Source organism: Dendropsophus ebraccatus, chromosome 11 (assembly GCF_027789765.1).
Source record: "Dendropsophus ebraccatus isolate aDenEbr1 chromosome 11, aDenEbr1.pat, whole genome shotgun sequence".
NCBI classification, from domain to species: Eukaryota; Metazoa; Chordata; class Amphibia; order Anura; family Hylidae; genus Dendropsophus; species Dendropsophus ebraccatus.
Genome location: NC_091464.1, coordinates 34,491,161 through 34,508,701, shown reverse-complemented (window position 1 = coordinate 34,508,701; position 17,541 = coordinate 34,491,161). Strand labels below are relative to the sequence as shown.

General features: G+C 42.1%; 1 pseudogene; it reads left to right on the top strand.

The window, feature by feature from the left end:
* The first annotated feature begins 592 nt into the window (after window positions 1-592).
* LOC138767382 (acetylserotonin O-methyltransferase-like) lies at window positions 593-13,387 on the top strand (annotated as a pseudogene).
* The last annotated feature ends 4,154 nt before the right edge of the window (window positions 13,388-17,541 follow it).

The window sequence follows — 17,541 nt, the reverse complement described above, 5'->3', positions numbered from 1 at the left end:
TGTGTGGTAAATTGCACTTTTAAACATGAGGAGTTGACTGTAGTTCCCTGTACGGCAGTGCTTCTCAATTCCAGTTCTCAGGCCTCACCAACAGGTCATGTTTTGAGGATTTCCTTAGTATGTCACAGGTGATATAATTATACTCAGTGCATCAGAAATTATCACAGGTGTCCTTTATATGGGAAATCCTCAAAACATGACCTGTTGGTGAGGCCTGAGGACTGGAATTGAGAAGCACTGCTGTACAGCATAGGTGGCTGGGAGGGCTATTGTTTAGGCAAAAACTGAGAACAAGTGCAGTCCTATACTATTGGTTGGAAGTCTCACAGGTTGGACATCCACTTATGGCCAATCCTATATATATGTATGCTATTACTTTATATACTTTATATTGATTACATCCAAGCAACACATTTCACCAGGACATTTTATCGGAGGTGTTACAGGATGTTGGCACTCCACCAGTCCCTTATTGAAGCCCTATCCTGTGGATAGGGCATCAGTGTATTTTACCCAGTAAACCCTTTTATAATCTTTACTACCTATCAGTCATAGAATTAAAGTATATTGTTGCTTTTTTTCCTTGCAGGCCATGTTTACAGCATGTGAGCTGGGAGTTTTCGATCTACTACATGAAGTACAGGAACCAATGCCGGCAGCTGCAATAGCTTCCCACTTGGGTACCAGTGTAGTTGGAATGGAGCGGCTGCTTGACCTCTGTGTTGGACTGGAGCTTTTGAAAGTGAATTGGAAAACCAATGAAGGTAACATAAAAATTTACAAGTAGTCATACATGTAAACTGTTCCATTGTAAGCAGCTGGCTTGTACAGTATGAACAGGTAGTCAGAACATAGTCAGACAAGTATGTTGGCATTAGAGATGAGCACAACTCAGGCATGCTAGAGTCAAATCATTTGGCATTTGAATACCTGTGGCTGAAGTTGGATGCAGCCCTAGGGAAAAAGAAAAACATGGATACAGCCTAAGTCATTGAAAAGCCATGCCGCTTTATTCAAGCCCTGTCAAATAAAAATGGTAGGCCGAACAAGGGCGCTACTAAACATAACAACGCAGCTTAATGATTGCAATAAAAAGGTGAATGGTTTTTTTTTTTGTTTGTTTTTTTCCCTTTCTGGACCATTGTAACTTCAGCCAAGACTTGCATACAATGCTATAGACAGTCAGGATCTGCGGCACATGTAAACAACTAGATGATTGGATCATTGGCCATTTTATTGTTAAACCCCAGTATTAGTGAAGTGCATGCAGTGATTGGCTGTCTTGTGCCTCCTCTCTACAGTATAGTGTGATACTACATGTCCTGTACTGCTTTTTAGGCTGCATTCACACGTTCAGTGATTTTCCCGGTCCGTGATTGTGGTCCGGCAGCTACCTCCTTGATCCATGCAAAACAGTCCATTTTGCATACATTTTGTATCCGTGTCCGTTTTTTTCATGGATCTGTGTTACAGCATTTTAAATGACATTGATTACATCACATCCGTGTTTTTCATGGATGAACACAGATGTCACATCCGTGAAAAACACGGATCTCATTGATTTCTATGGGGAATCCTTTCTGTGCATCCGTTCCGAGTAATGACATGTCCTATTTTTTAAAGGAACAGATCACGGATCCGTGAAATCTCGGAACATCTGAATAGCCCCATAGAAAGCAATGGGCTGTAAAATTGTCCGTGCGCACGGACAACTTCCCAAAACGTGTGAATGCAGTCTTACCTGGGCCAGGATGAGCTGCTTCTTTGGGTACCGGGTGAGGGAGGCATCATTTCATTTTTCTGGGACTCTGTGTGATCTGTAAGGGACCCTGAAATATTCCAGCCTTGTACATAGAAAGTAATTTACAGTCTCCAGTAGCTCCTTCTGACTGTTGGAAGGACTTGCTTTGTGTGATCATTCTTTGAACAGAGGGCGGAAGACGCCCGTGCGTATGATGGAGTCTATGACATGGGCGGGTGCGAGCTGCGGAATGTGCAACTGGTTATCCATTGCCATTCCACAGTGTGCACGTACCCTAAACTAGGAAAATCTTCTCAAAAGTCAGGGTATCCGCTGGGTATCGTCTTATAGGGCGAGTGCTGAAAAGCTTTGGAACCGGACTGGAGAATCTGTGGGGGGAGATCAAAAAAGGCTGCATCCCTGCCGTATGCAGCTACTGTATGAAGGGCAGAGCGAGCAAGAAAGATACCGTAGAGTGGTGCTGTGCCCAGAAAAACACACCTTTCACCCTTCTGGCCTGTCCTTGTGTCTTATTGGTATAACTGTACCTCTTTCTCTGCCTATCAGATGTTTTTTATTCATTTTTATTTGGTGTCCGTTGGAAGAGGGCAAAGGTATATCCCAAACTCTATATTTTAACTGAAAAATTTTGGGCTTGTCTTATACGCCCATTCGTGTTATACACTGTAAAATACAGTATCTGCTTTATTTATATATTTTGTTGATGTTATATAATATTTTTTTACTTTTTTTTTTTTTTCTTTTTTTTCTTTTCTCATTTTTGGGAAGATATTTTGGGGGCTTCAGAACCAAATACCACCAGTTTTCCATAGATTTTTGGGCTTGAGATATAATGTTTTCATCATACAATGGTCATCCTGGACACCCCCCCCCCCCCCCCCCCACACACACACACACAAACACACACATGGTCATTGTGTCACAATTCAAATTGGTCTAATGGTAGTATTTGATGGATGCAGAACTAGAATTAAATATGGATATAAGACAATTTTCTATGTATGTTTATACTGTATGTGTAATCTCTAATGTTGCAAGGTGAATGGGTTCTACAATCCCAATGGGGCCCATAGGACTCTACTGAACATACAGTTCTGCATATGAAATTTCTCTTATAATGTGCTAGATACAGTGTTTAGATGCGAGGGATCACTATCCTATTAATGTTCTCTCTTTTCAGGCTATTATTCCAACACTGATGTTTCCTCTGTATACTTGGTAAAGTCCAGTCCTCGGACACTCTATCACATGATGATACACGTCTCTACTAATTCATGTGTATTCTGGAATTTTCTACCCCAAGCTGTAAGGTAATGTGCCTAATTATAACAGAGATATCACTGCATATACTGTAAGTCATAATGTTGCTGGTTTACATAAATCTGATACAGACTTATACTAACAAATTGGATACGTTCTTTTGTGAGAAATCTCATTTTTAAATTAGATGTGCCTTTCCAGAAGAAAATACATTTTATCAAACATGGTGTAAAGTGAGACTGGCTCAGTTGCCCCTAGCAACCAATCAGATTCCACCTTTTTATTTTCCAAAGAGTCTGTGAGGAATGAAAGATGGAATCTGATTGGTTGCTAGGGGCAACTGAGCCTGTTTCACTTTACACTATGTTTGATAAATCTCCCCCAGAGTGCTTGAAAAAAGAAACTTTAAAAACACTTTTTTTTTTTTCTCTCTTCAGGGGTCCATTAAGGGTGTATAAGTAGTGGTTTCTTTGGTACCAGCACTTTAACAGCATCTTTGGTGTTCGACCTTTAAGGGTCGCTTTCTTACTGGCCTTTTAAGAGGAACTTTGGTGGTGGCCCACTAAGAGCAAAGTTGGTACCAGCTCCTTAAGATCTTACTTTGATAGCCCTTTAAGAGAAAAATTGATACCGACCTGTTAAGAGCTAATTTGGTACTGGCCCTTTTAAAGAAAATTCAGGACCAGCCCTTCAAAAGTAAATGTGATGCCGCCCTGTTGAGAGTGACTTTGGTGCTGCCCCTTTTAGAGCAACTTTATGGAAATCAGTATTTATAGGCAAAATCCTAAGGACATGCCATCTTCCATTGGCCAATAGGGGACATGTTACTGCATGGATGTTGTCAGGCATTGAATGAAGGACCTGTTAGTTTCCATTGGCTGTTACTTTTCAGCCATTTGCATATTTACTGATCGGTCAGGGTCTGACATGTTGAGGCTATGTTCACACTACGTATATTTGAGGCTGTATGTTTGAGGCTGTATAGCAACCAAAACAAGGAGTGGATTGAAAACACAGAAAGGCTCTGTTCACATAATGTTGTAATTGAGTGGATGTCCGTCATTTAATGCTGTTATTTTAAAACAATGGCTGTTGTATTGAAATAATGGAAGTTATTTAGTGTTATATGGCGGCCATCCACTCAATTACAACATTATGTGAACAGATCCTTTCTGTGTTTTCAATCCACTCCTGGTTTTGGTTGCTATGAGGACCTGACATGAGGACTAAATACTGCCTGAAATATACATAGTGTGAACCCAGTAAGGAAGTGTATTTTTGTGACAGGAACACTTTAAATGAATTTAGACTTTCAAATGCTAGACCACAGAAAAGCATTGTAAAGGGGCGGTGTCACGTAATAAAAAGGTAAAATCAGATGTGTACCACATACATGCATACATATATGTAAAGGAATACAAACATGCTGTTTCTAGTTAAGTTTTTCTTCCCCATGGATGTAGTCACTCCCTGAACTATGATCCTGCTGTTGCCATACAACAGTGCAGACACTTTCCCACAATCCCGCTTGCTTGCATGTGAAGTGAAAACCAACTGCCAGTACTAATGGGAGTGATCATGTGACATGTTGAACTGAGCACGAGTGACCCTGTAATACTGTAGTTAAATAAGGCCGATGGATTCCGTAAAATGTGTGCCATAAAACTGTGAACTGTGTTAATGACAAAGTTTTTATGCACAAAGCGATTTGCTTTTTATGTACCAGTTGGGTTTATCAGAAAAATATTTTGCTGGTGAAAATTCTTTAGGTTTTGGAAATTGAAGTATAATTTTGTAGGGTTGCAACCTTGTAGTACCAAGAAACTTTTTTTTTTCAAAACTATTAGTCTGCTCCAGAAGCACAGAAGTGCTGTAGCCTTACAATAAAAGTATCTTACAATACAAGTCTATACCACTTACGGCAATTCTGTAGACCACTCACCTTAGGAGTTGGCTACATACCTGCAGGATTTTGTGTATCTTTTCACAGCTTAAGGCTGGGTTCACACTAAGTATAATTCAGGCAGTATTTGGTCCTCATGTCAGGTCCTCATAGCAACCAAAACCAGGAGTGGATTAAAAACACAGAAATGATCTGATCACTTAATGTTGAAATTGAGTGGATGGCCGCCATATAACGGTAAATAACTTCCATTTTTTCAATATAACAGCCGTTGTTTTAAAATAACAGCAAATATTTGCCATTAAATGGCGGCCATCCACTCAATTTCAACATTGTGTGAACAGAGCTTTTCTGTGTTATTAATCCACTCCTGGTTTTGGTTGCAATATGAGGACCACAATACTGACTGAAATATACGTAGTGTGAACCCAGCTTAAAGGGGTATTCCATGCAAACATAACTTTTTTTTTATTTTTTTTTGGTGGTGGTGGTTTTTGTGGTTGTTGGTGGTTTTGCAAACATATAACTTTTGATATGTTGCTGCCCATGGTGAGACGAACAATTGATTCCGTACTTGTTGCTCTCGTCTATTTAGTCTCTTCCCCCAATTCTGAGCTTTTCTCTGTCTCCTCCTCCTTCTCCCTCCCTTCTGAGACGGATGATGTAAACAAATCCCTGGCAGGCTTTATCTGCAACATTGTAGCTTCCTTGTAATGCTTGGAGGGCTATTCTGAGGTCTAGTGTCAAATGAACTCACTGTGAGTAACCCTCCAGCATTACAAAGAAGCCACAAAGTTGCAGATAAAGCCTGCCAGGGATTTGTTTACATCAGCCATCTTAGAAGGAGGGGGACATGGAGAAAAAGACAAACACATTTTGTAATTCTACTAGGACTGTTGTATATTTAAGTTGGTCTTTGATTTCTCTTTTGTATGACACATACCAGCTATGTTTGACAAATATAAATTTAACTAAATATTTTTTTTTATTTCAGAGAAGCAAAAAGTCAGTATGCAAAGGCTTTTGGGATGTCTGCAGACGATTTATATAAAGCACATTACAGGTAAACTGTACTTTGCAATGACTGTTCAGAATAAGGTTAACCCCCACATTCCCACATTTAACAAACCAACGGAAGGTGGAAATCCATCAGGATACCAAAGTATTGCTAAATATATCTAGGTGCAAAATCAGACTGAAAATTGTAATTTTTTTTTGCAGTTTGGGAGATAGAAAGGTGAGAATAGGCTGTTTTCTCACCATAGGCAGCAATGTATGAAAAGTTATGTTTCAGCAGAATACCCCTTTAAACAAATACAGAACCTATAACTACCCCCTAAACTAATACAAAACCATAACTGACCCCTTTATGACTTGATGACCCCTTAATTCAGACCCAGTGGAAGAGACCAACTCTTAGCCTGTTACTACCACATAATAACTACATGTTACCATTATATTCTAACTAAATAAAACCTATAATATCAGGGGTTATATTATCAATAACAATATACAGGTGACTAATATACTGTATACAAAACAATATGTGCAGAACATTTTACAGTTATTGTACATGCGTCTTCCTCCATTTGTCCCAGACTGTCATGATGATGGTCTCCTCTCCGCAGAATTTGCCAGACAAACATCTGTAGGCTCCTCTACCCATTTATAGTGCCCCACATGTGGATAATGCCCCCTTTTGTAGCCCATGTAGTATTAGGTCCCTAAATAATACGCCTATACAGTAGTTAGTCCACTAGTTCTGTCTGTGCAGTAATTTATCCCATAATAGTGCCCCATATAGCAGGTAATTCCTCCGTTACTGCAACACACAGTAATGTATATCCAAATAAAGCCCTATATAGTAGTTAATGATTTAAACAATAGGTCATTTTCTGATAAAACCCAAAACCTAAATCAACAGTATATGTGATATAAAGCAAGTTTGTAATATACATTCATTATTATTTTTGTTATCCTGCTGTAAAACAAAGCTGTACTTACCAGAAATCCAGGTCCAGTCTCCTGAAGGCAGATTTTCTGACTTGTGCTGGTTGTAAAAAAGAGACTAAACCCAGGAATTCCGGCCAGTACAGAGAGTCACGGCTCAATGTGTCCATCAATCACATGACTGCCTTCTCCCTGTGAGTGCTCAGGTCACCTGGGATACACAGGACTTCCTGTTTTCTGACACTCCTGTTTTTTGAGAACAAAAGTCAGAAAACAGGAAGTGCTGTGTTTTCAATGACAACTAAATAAAAAAAAAAAAATGAATGTAAATTGCAAAGTTGCCTCATATCACATCTACTGTTGATTTAGATTTTAAAAGTTGTAATGACAGCGACATTTTAGGTTTAGTGCAAGTGAGATATCGAACTTCCCTTTACTTTGCACCTTTTTCCTGAATGCTTAGGCATTATAGGCATTCCTGTTCTTAGAATTTTTATGGAACCGATGTGTTTGATTGTATGCCATTAGATCAGAAGAGGAGATGTTGAGTTTTATGCTTCATATGGATTCAATTTGGAATATCTATGGAAAGGAAATTAGTCAAGCTTTTGACCTCTCTGTGTTCCACACAGTCTATGATCTTGGAGGTAATTTCTATAAATTTGTCTCATAATAGGGGTCTATAGAACTTTCCAATTATTTTCTTTCATATTTGTGTAGTGTCCCACCACAGGTGGTTCTCTAAGTTTTATACCACCAAGGTAAAGTAACTCTCTTGGGTGTCACACCAAGTACTGTGAGCTGTGTATTCCACTCCAGCCACTAGAGTGCACTCCTCCTGTGCACTACAAACCAGATTTAGCTATGTTTTATATGTAATGTTGTTACTATATATTTGGCTATTGGAGCAGACACTCGGTACCCATTTTTTCTCTCTTACCTACTTCCTGTCACTGTAGCTCATAATTTAGAATGTAAAGCTGGCGTTTTTTGTGGCCCTTTTACATGTCTCACCGTGAGGGTGTGCAAGGGATCACCCGTCAGCAATATCTGCCCTTATTTGCCTTGCCTTTACACTGCACAATTTTATCAAGAAGCCGGGCCGATCTGCACAAATGGTCCCTGTATGGTTGGTGCAGCCACTGAAACTGACAGCACTAATATGCATATGTCTGTGCTTTCAGTTTCCAGATCACACAAGCCGTGCATTACATGCCTTCTGTGCTGCTGTGTGATCTGGCATCCAGCCTGAAGATACAGCGGTGGCCTAAGGGTCCTATTACACAGAGCGATTTTTAACGATTAACGACTAACAATAAACGATTGCAAACGAGATTGTTTATTGTTAACCTGAAATTGTTCACCATATCACACAGAACGATAGTCGTTATTACGATCATTATTATGATCGTTATTGCGATTGTTTGTTTTCCTGAGATCAGAAGGAATAATGGGCAATGTGCTATTACACTGAACGATTAGTGAAAAAGTGCGGAACTTGAGCGAACAAATGTGGAATTACAGCGAACGATTAACGATAATTTTAGGTTCAGACCTAAATCAACGATCAGCGACATAAGAAGGATTATTTTAAATCGTTGCCTGCAATTACACAGAACGATTATCATTAAACTTCGAACGATTTAACGATTTTTCGCACGATAATTGTCCATTGTAATAGGGCCTGCAGGACATGAGAGCTGTAAAGAAATATTTATACTATAGCTACACAAATCAGCCAGGCCACTGCCTTTAGAGTAGAGAGAGTGTTGGTAACTAAGAAACAACATGTCAAAGGTTAACAATCACAGCAGACCTTTCTGCTGAGACCCACTCTGATCAGAAGATATACCCACGGACTGATGAGGGAAGCATGATTCATTCCCCAGTTGGGCGCACAGTCAGTAAATATTTTCCAATGTAAGTCTATGAGAAAATATGGACGAAATGAGTGGGCAGCCAGTGAGTGGATTGTGCAGCCGCAATCTCTTTACGGCTATATCTTTTGATCAGAGTGGGTCTCAGTAGTAAGATCCACTATAGTCAATCACTTCTACCATGTCAAAAGTCATTTGACAGTACCCATAAACTTTGATCCCTACAGGTTTAACTGTTCACTGAAATGGGATACCCTTTTAAATAAAAAGGAGTGGGAAGAATTTTTTTTTTTAAATAGTATTTCTTAACATATTAAAGCTCCATCTGTCTCTCTATCAATAACAGGCTGAAAAAAAACACTATTGTGCTACTAGAAGGATGGAGGGAAAAGATTTACTTTTTAAAATGTTACTAGTTTTTTTTTTGTTTTTCTGCCAGCTGTTTACATAGCAAAGCAAATATTTTTTCTCTTATAGGATGTTCAGGGAGTCTAGCAAAACAGTTTGTATCTACATATAAGGAGTCTACAGTCACCATTATCGACCTGCCAAAGGTTGTGTAAATGGCTAAGAAACATTTTATAACGGACAAGGACCAACAGATACATTTCCTTGAAGGTGCAGTATTTAATAGGTTATTGGTTTACATAGCGTGGTCTACAGCTCTGTACTTTGACCCAGGAAGTCTCCCTCACCCTCCAAATCATGGCAGATCTACTTCAGGCTGGGGCTTGCATCAGGGGACAGGACTGTGGAGGTAATCTCTCCATGGCTGTAATCTCTCTCTCCCCCGGCCCGTCTGCTCTGCTCCCCGTCCCCACACAACGCCGTATGCCCACCGGGAGGTGTGCCGCTCTGCTGTCCCATCCGCCCCCGCCACCACATGCCTGCCGGGGAGGCGTGCAACTCTGCTCACCTGTCCGCCCCCGCCGCCATGTGCCTGCTGCGGAAAGGTGTGCTGCTCTGCTCCCACGTCCGCCTCCGCCACCAAACATAGAGCCGGGTGACTCCTCGATCACTCATTCCGTCATTTCCCTAAAAGGGGTCAGTCATTTGATCAAATCCCTAGGGAAATGATGCAACGGCCCGTTCATTCCATCATTTCCCGTGATTTGCTTAAATCACTGGATTCTATCATATATATATATATATATATATAAAATATATAATGATAAAAAAAATATACGCACACACAGATGTAGCCACTTTCAATTTGATCCCTGATGCGTTAAACTTTTCTTTTAACGCTTCAGGGTATTGTCTTAAAGTGATCTAACTGTAATTCAACAGTTGGCCAGTAGGTGGCAGTATAACAGCTAAAATGAATTACTGTAGAGGTTCAGCCTGACACATCGCTAATGCCACTAAAATGCAGCTCCCTGTAACAGTTTTATATTTAATTAAAACAGCAATTTTTTGTTCTAATCATGCTAATTTTCTTTTACAATAGCAAAACTGAAACGAAAATGTGCTGTAAGTGGTGAGAATAAAATGGGAAGTTATTTATTAGAATCAAAATATTTAGAAATTATTGATTTTTTTTATTTTTTTTTTCCATTTGCAAATGAATGTTCTTATTAACTTCCTAATTAATAACATTTCTTCTGCTCCCCCTACTTTGTGTGTGTGTGTGTGTATAATCATGGAATTCTTGTTAATATAGTTCTCTCATGTGTATATATATATATAAAATAAAAATTTGGCTGGGATATAGTAAACTCCTTGAATATGGACTGCACCGCACTGTTTCAGTGCTGCGGTGCAGAATATGACAGCTGGAAATGACAGAATTTACAGTAATAATAAAGCGAAGTGCTTTGTTAGCTTGGCAGTTGGTTTATCATCCGGTTGCCTTTTGAAGTCTGCTCCATTCCGGGTGCCTGGTAAAGCTGGATCCAGTCCTCAATTTCTCCCAGTTTACCAGGATTGGATCCAGCTTTTCCTGGCACCTGGAGTGGAGCAGCACCCTGTTAAAAGGCAGCTGGATTATAACCTGACTGCTGAGCTAATGAAGCAATTTGCTTAGTTATTACTGTAAATTCTCTCCTCTATAATGACAGCACTTTGAAAGCTCATCCAGCATACAGATGTAGCTTAAGGCTATGTTCACACTACGTAAAAGTACGGTCGTTTTTGCCGATGGCAACAACGGCCGTACTTTTACCGCGGTGGAACAATGCCTGTTGTTCTATGGGATCCTGGCCGGAGCGTACACACATCGTACACGCTCCGGCCGGGATCCCATACGCCAACGCAAACAACTGACATGTCAGTTTTCTGCGGCCGGAATTCAGTAAATTCCGGCCGCAGAAAGACCTGTCAGTTCACACAGTTCACTTTGGGCTATGGGAAGCTCTGATGTGCCCGGATCAGAGCTCTGCGGCCGAAAGGATCATCCGGCCAGTACTTAAGTATCGGCCGAGATGATCCGGCCAGAGACCGGCCATTCTGTGACCCGGCCGGGGTCACGGAACGGCCGGTCTCTTACGTAGGGTGAACATAGCCTAAATATAATAATCTCTACTACTATAATTTCTTCACAGCAATTATGTTTGACATTAGTCTATATAGGTTATCTATGGAAGAGCCATTGTGAATCAAACATCACGTTTATTTTCCCCAGAGTTAGTAGAGTAGTCTTTTACCTAAACTATGAACTGTTTACTTGTCTAAATTTTTTTTTTTTTTTTTACCTTTTACATTTATTGATTTAGTTTAAGGTTCTTTTGCCTGTATTGTGAAACTGACAATGTCTTTACTACTGTCAAAGGAGACTTTTTTAAAGATCCTATTCCTGAAGATTTACCAGTCTTGTAGACCAGGTGAGCTTATAATCAACACTTGTGAAGGAGTTGCCTAGAGACATCTAAATCCTGATTAGATTAAATTTTTTTGTTCTTAAAGGAAATCTGTCGGCACCCGGGCCCTACCTAAGGTGATGACAGTGTACTATAGTTGGCAGTCCATTTGTGAACATGGTACCTTTTTTGGTAATTTGTCCGTGTAGTGGATTATGCACAATCCTACTGTAATGAAGTGTCAAAGTGTTGTTTGTGCCGCACTCTGGTTACCTCACCTCTCGTCCCTTCTCTGTATAAATAATAAATGCTGCCGGGCTTCCTGCTTGCTCAGTTGTCAGCCAGTGTCTCTGATTGCAGATCAGTCCTCTGTAGGCAGTTTATATCTGAAAGAAACACTCCGATATAGTTGAATCTCTGAGCCCAAATGTGTTGAAGCTGTGGTCTAGGGGTAAATCTCCTGTCTAGAGACCTACTAGCAGGTCATTATTTGGTTCAAATCCCTGTTGAAATTGAGTGGATGGCTGCCATTTACATGGCAAATAATTGCCTTTTTTTTTTTTTTTTTAAACAGCAGCTGTTGCCATTAAATGGTGGCCATCCACTCAATTTCAACAATGTGGGAACGTAGCCTTTCTGTGTTTTTTTTTTTTTTTTTTTTTTTTTTAATCCACTCCTGGTTTTGGTTGCAAAATACTGAGTGAAAATACTGTGTGTGAACATAGCCTTAAAATGAAACAATGAAGGTGCTATATTTCATTTCCATCAGGGGATTTGGACCAATGGATGAACTGCTGGCAGGTCTCTAGACAGGTGAGTTACTCCTAGACCACAGCTGCAACACATTTGGCTTCAAATATTCAATTATACCTGGGTTATTTCTTTTAGACACAAACTGCCTACAGAGCACTAATCTGCAATCTGAGACACTGGCTGACAGCTGAACGAGCAGGAGGCCGGGCAGCAGAGATTATTCATGAAAAGGAGGAAGGCATGGTTAGGTGTGTCATAGTATGGCACAAACGACACTTTGACACTTTATTACAGTAGGAGACCTGAGTTTGTGCATAATCCACTGCATCGACAAATTACCAAAAGGCACCATGCTCACTAGGGGACTGCCAGCAACAGCACACTGTCAGCAACTCGGGTAGGGCCTGGGTGCTGACAGATTCCATTTAATAAAAGGGGACGTGTCATCAGAAAATGACTGTGTAAAACAAGTTTTGTTACACACACTGTGTCTGTTTTGACCAAGCGTGATTGGCCAAAAACACAAAATATAGCACACACCAGTAAATGCCACACAGGAACATGCCTAAACCAGTATAATGAATGACAGTTAGTTCACAGGTAAAATTTTTGTTATAGCTTCATTGTTACCTCTCTCCACGCATTTATGTAAAAGATTCTTCTTGAGACCTTGTGCAGATTGACATTACAAATCAAATAGTAAAACTCCAATATCTTAGAAATGGAGGGGCATGGCAACAAAACAAAAACTGTGTTTTTTTTTTTTGTATACTGTCCCTAAGTTCTCTTTTAATATTGGGTCATTGCCAGAAACAGAAATGGCATTTATTGGTTATGATTGACATAACTCTAACTATTTTTCTCTTGACAAGGAGGTGGAGTGCTGATAGTTGATGCCTTCTTAAATGAAGACAGAAGTGGCCCGGTGCATTCCCAGCTTCTATCACTTATCATGTTGGCCTATACAGAAGGCAAAGAATGGACGCCATCGGAATACACCAAGCTCCTTACAGACGCTGGCTTCAGGGATATTGAAGTCAAAATAACTGGAAAGGAGTATGATGCAATACTGGGAAGGAAGTAATAGTCCTTACAGAATTTGTTACAGACGAGCCAATTTTTGCTAATGCTTGATTAGAAGTACTAACATTTTTTGGGTTTTTTTGCACTGTTTAGACTGAAACATACTTCATACATTATAATGTATTATGGTAATAAATTTGATAGCACTTTATATACTTCAAAGAAAACATCCAGAAGATGACCATTGTCTCATTCTAATTTTGAGTAACTGTTTTATATGATTTACAGAGTAGAAAACAGCAGTCTACAAAAATGGTATATGGTGCCTGCAGCTCCAGTCCCAGGGTCACAATTGAAAGTGCCCCCCCCCCCCCCCCCGCTTCACTTTTTTTTATTCTTTATGCATATATCCATGCTGCATGTTGGCAAAACAAAAAAAAAGTTTAATTGCGGGGTTCAGTGTCACAGAGGCGAGTCTGTGACACTACCTTTGCCTGCTACCATTCTGCCACCGCTGCCTCTTCCGAGGAAGATTGACATTTTTGGGTAAGTTGAAAACATGCGCACATGCCTTCCTCTTCTTCTGTGGTGCATGTGCTGCTTTCTCTTTATGGTCTCTCGTGACTTTAGTGTTCTTCAGTGCATGCACCAAAACTGATGAATGCTGGAGTCGCTGGGGACTATGAAAAGCAAACAGCGCATGTGCTGGTGAAGGAGAGAATGCAGCCATGTCAATTTTCCTTAGGGAGGGTGGCAGGATGGTGAAGGGCTCCATTATAATTCAGCACCTGGGCGCTTAACCCATACAAACCTCTGACATGTCAGAAGTTTGTTTAAATTAAAGGTACGCTCTATGATAGTAGTATGATGACACAAATATTAGCTTGTTTTATCGATATACTCCTACTTAATGGGAACCTGTCACCCCCGTGCCGGGGTGACAGGCTCGCGACCCCCGTTAGAGCCCCCTATACTCACCTAATCCCGCCGTGTCCCGCTTCTGGAGGTGGTCGGGTGATGGAGATCTCAGCCGCTGCAGATCTTTGGAGATGAGTCCAACACCCATAGAGAATAACGGAGCGCTGGACTCTCCTGTCATTCTGTATGGGTGTTGGAGTCATCTCTCAGCGCGCGCCGGGCTGCAGCGGCTGAGATCTCCGTCACCCGACCACCTCCAGAAGCGGGACCCGGCGGGATTAGGTGAGTATAGGGGGCTCTAATGGGGGTCGGGAGCCTGTCACCTCGGCACGGGGGGGGGGGGGGGCAAAATCCCTTTAACCATAGGATAACATGTAATTTGTTGGAAAGTACACCATGTAAAAATGAAAGCCACCAAACATTAAAGGAGTAGTCTGGCGAAAAATGTTGTTGTTGTATTGTTCTCCAAAAGTTATACAAATCTCCAATATACACTTATTACAGGAAATGCTTATAAAGAGTTTTTTTCCCAGCACTTACTACTGCATCAAGGCTTCACTTCCTGGATAAAATGGTGATGTCACGACCACAGCTGTGGCTGCTGGAGAGAATGATGGCAGGGGGATGCTCCGTGTCCCTCCAGTTCCCTGTGTCCCTCAGTGTCCCCCTGCCATCATTCTCTCCAGCAGCCACAGCCCGCACAGCTCTGGGAGTCGGGTCGTGACATCACCATTTTATCCAGGAAGTGAAGCCTTGATGCAGTAGTAAGTGCAGGGAAAAAAGCACTTTATAAGCATTTCCCGTAATTAGTGTATGTTAGTGATTCGTATAACTTTTTTTTGGGGGGGGGGGACTGCCGGACTTCACTTTTACTGCTCTAATAAATAGACTCCAAACACAATATAACCACTTTGTATATTGGAAAAAATACTCGGACAACTTTTCATATACAGCCGTATACTATAAAATTGTTTTTACAACAATAGAAATAAAGGGCTGGTCAACGCCTTCCCTGGACACAGACTGCGCAAATCTCTTGAGTCGAGATAACAGCTATATTATCACACACTGTATACAGCCGTAGGCTATGTTCACACTACATAAAAGTACGGACTTTGTTGCCATCGGCAACAACGGCCGTACTTTATGCAGTGTGGAACATTGCCTGTTCGTGTATATACACTGCCTGTCTCACAACAGCTTATACAGTGTGTGTATATACACTGCCTGTCTCCAGGGGCGGTCTTGGCATTTCTGGGGCCCCAAGCAAAGTTATGTCTGGGGCCTCCCCCCCCCCCCCCTCGACACGCGTTCCAAAACAATAGACCGCTGTGTGTTGCCCCTAGTAGTATATACCCCTTGTGCGCTACCACCAGTAATATATACTCCTTGTGTGCTGCCCCCAATAGTATATACCCCTTGTTTGCTTCCCCCAGTAGTATATAGACCCCTGTGTGTTCCCCCAGTTATATATAGCCCCCCCGTGTGCTCCCCCCAGAAGTATATAGACCTCCTGTGTGCTGCCCCAGTTGTATATAGACCCCCTGTGTGCTGCCCCCAGCTGTATATACCCCTGTGTGCTCCCCCACTAGTATATAGGCCCCCTTTGTGCTCCCTCAGGCGTATTTAGCCCCCCATGTGTGCTCCCCCACTTGGATATAGGCCTCCTCTGTGCTCCCCCACTTGGATATAGACCCCTGTGTGCTCCTCCAGTAGTATATACACCCCCTGTGTGGTTTCCCCAGTAGTATATAGACCCCCTGTGTGCCCCACCAGTATTATATAGACCCCTTGTGTGCTGCCCCAGTTGTATACAGACCCCTGTATGCTCTCCCAGTTATATGTAGACCACCTGTGTGCCTCACAAGTAGTATATAGATCCCCCGTATGTTCCCCCAGTAGTATATAGACCCCCTGTGTGCCCCACCAGTAGTATATAGACCCCTGTGTGCTCCCCCAGTAGTATATAGCCCCCCTGTGTGCTCTCCCACTTGGATATAGACCTCCTCTGTGCTCTCCAAGTTGTATATAGACCCCATTCTGCTGCCCCAAGTAGTATATAGACCCCTGTGTGCTGCCCCCAGTAGTATATAGACCCCTATGTGAAGCCCCAGTAGTCTATAGCCCCCCTGTGTGCTCCCCCTGTTATATAGCCCCCCTGTGTGCTTCCCCCAGTTATATAGACCACCGATGTGGGCTCCCCAGTTAAACAGACCCCTGTGTGCTCCCCCTCCCATATAGTATATAACACAATAAAACAAACACTTATACTCACCTGGGTCCGGGCGTCTCCTCTTCTCTTCACTCTTGTGGCCACAGGAAGGGTTTTCCCTGCGATCACAAGAGGCCGCACTCCCCTTGTCCTGGCGCCGATGCTCCAGTGATGTCAGTGGAGCGCCGGCACCACAAGGACAAAGCTGCCACTTGTGACCGCAGGGAAAACCCTTCCTGCGGCCACAAGAGTGACTGACAGGAAGGGAGCCAATGTCTCCCGCCCTGTCAGTGCTGCTGCATGTAACTATGAGCGCTCATTACGAGTGCTCATAGTTACAGTTCAGATGGCAGCAGCGAGCACGGCAGCAGCCCTGTCCAGCGGTCTTGAGCAAAAGAGCGGGGCGTGGGGGCCCCCCTGGATGTTGGGGGCCCCAAGCGATCGCTTGGGGTGCTTGGTGCCAAAGACCGCCACTGCCTGTCTCACAACAGCTTGTAAATGTATTTTTGTATATAGTTTCAGCCCTAACAAGGGTCCCTTCCTACCTAACTTCACTTAAAACCTTCCTCTCCCTGCTTTACAGACTTGTCCCTCTCTAGTTCCAACCAGCAAGTGACACGAATCTCAAATCACTATTCTTTTATTCAGGAGGTCACATGGTTTAGCCAGCCAATCACAGTTAGAGGCCGTACTTTATGCAGTGTGGAACATTGCCTGTTCTTGTATACACACTGCCTGTCTCACAACAGCTTATACAGTGTGTATATACACTGCCTGTCTCACAACAGCTTATACAGTGTAGACACACCGCCATAGGCAGCAGTGGACATCAGTGGATCGGCGGCGTAAACTCATTTTTGTCTTAGGACAGCAGTGGACATTGCTAAATTAGCGGCGTCAAATGACGTCTGAAGAACATTGGTTGATCAGTTTCAGGGGCATAAAATTAAATGGTCTTCATGGGCATCATTGGACGCCAGTGGAACAGTGGCATAAAATGAGTCTCTCTCACAGGACAGCATTAGACATTGTAAAATGGAAGCCCCATCAGCCCCATCAGGGGCAATGTCTTAGCCCTAGAAATG